Source organism: Bactrocera oleae, chromosome 5, assembly GCF_042242935.1.
Source record: "Bactrocera oleae isolate idBacOlea1 chromosome 5, idBacOlea1, whole genome shotgun sequence".
Taxonomy (NCBI): domain Eukaryota; kingdom Metazoa; phylum Arthropoda; class Insecta; order Diptera; family Tephritidae; genus Bactrocera; species Bactrocera oleae.
In genome coordinates, this window is record NC_091539.1 from 36,312,612 (window position 1) to 36,314,715 (window position 2,104).

Below are 2,104 nucleotides of genomic sequence, written 5' to 3' on the forward strand. Positions count from 1 at the left end.
CATATATGGAATAAAAAATATATGGCGCCGACTTAACATTATTTCTTTGGAAAATTTGTTTTTGCATATTTCCAATGTAGGTATTACTACAATAGAAACAAGCCTTATACAGGACTGGAACGGAAGCATGTCGGTTTACGTGATATCGAGGCTCAAACCGGGCGCTGTGCTTGTTATTCACGTCACTCAGTTAGCTTTTTATCGAAACGAACGAATTTTCCCAAAAGTATCTAGTATTTGTTTTTAAGTTTTGACACGCTTCTGCTAAAACTATAAAATATTTACAGATTGAAATTACTGTTTCATAAAGCATTTTTACAGTTCTTTTTAGCTTGAAAACATGGTCGAAAATTGGCATCGATTTAAGGCTAGATGTGAATAAGTTTAGTCATATTTCAAGGGAGGAGTAAACTGGGTCAATAGAACTATTCAAAACTGCGGTTGCATAAATTTGGCTACTCATTAATTCGATTGAAGGATGAAAATCGATCTCGATATTGAACTTTTTAGCTTTGTTCGACTTCCGTCTTTCCAGGGTTAATATTTTTGCAAAATACTCTTATAAAATATTTAACGTTTTCAAGATACATCTTTGAGCAGTTGACTCTTTTTTATCTTCCATATTAGTCTTCCCAAAAATCAAAGCCTGCCGCTTTGTACGAAATTTTCTTAGAAGACTTGAAAGCTCAAGTAAACTATCAAAAGGACTTGTGACTAACATATCCGCCTCGTCAATAAGCGCCTTTCAGAACACACTTGAAATTTCGCCACCTTCAACATACATACAATGTACATAACAGTAAGTTATATATCATATTTGTATAAGATATGCGAAAGCAATAAAATTTCCTACTTCACACGGACGCTTTTCAATTGCATGCAAAGGGAATTCGCAAAACAAAGGCCCAATTGAAACTCACAGGAGAGGCAGAGGTGTGTGCCATGCCTTAAAGTTCGGCAAAAGTTGCCTAAAAGTGATGGCGGGTTACGCGAAATTATTTCAGTGGATTTTGTCCGTTTACCGAAGCATGAAAGAAAACAATCAGACAAAGTTGTTGAAGTAATTGATAAAATAAATTGACGGTTGCGGCTGATAGGTGGGCGTACGAAATTGGTACCTTTGAGCATGTTCGAAGCGCTGACTGGGCAGGCAATTGTTATTGTTTCACTGAGCACGTAATGAAAGTCTGTTATTTGAAGTTTTCTTATACATAGCACATCGCAGTGCATATTAAATAAATTAAATTGGCGAATTTTCTGTGCGGTTGGCACGCTTCGGAGTAAAAGTTGTACTAACTCAAAAATGTTACGCATACGCCATGGTGTGTGCTCGTCAACTGCTCTGTGGCAGCTGAGTCCATTCGCAAATCGTTATACAAGCATACAAATTTCACTAGCTTTTTTATCATGCAAATTATAGCACAATGTTTGTGTCAAACAAACAGAAAGAATCCGAGCTCAATGCAAACTCGCCACAAGTGCTTGCCACGCGTAGCGGCAATGGGTGTTAGTCAGTTTCAGTGCGATTTAATGCATTCATAGTCATGAAAATGCATAAAATTTCCTGCGCTAACTCACATAAATACACATCTTTGTGTATATATGCCACACATGCAACTCCAATGTCTCGTGACCACTTCAAGCTTTAAATTTTCTTTCATATACATATACATCTCGCATACGAGTACATGCTTTCAGCACACTTGGCCACATCATCGCTTATGAAAGTTTTCAAATTGGTATTCATTAACAATCTTGTGTGTCTTGTTCTTAGAATGGAAAACATAATGGTTGAAGAATAGAAGAAGCAAGTCGTTCGTGTTTAAGCACATTGAGTGTTGTGTATTAAACAGTTTGCAACAACAGTTGCAAAATACTCATTTACGCATATTTTGCTATTTATCTGACTTTAGCACTTCAACACATGATGAAACACTAGTTTCTGAGTCCGATTTTCAAAAATATTTCGACAGTGTATACCTTCGAAAATACAATACAAAAATTGCAATTGAATATTTCAAATAGTGTTTTTAGGCACAGATTCTAAAGTAAAAGTTCGATTATTTTAGTTCAATCAATTTAAACAGTTTATCCTTAAATACGT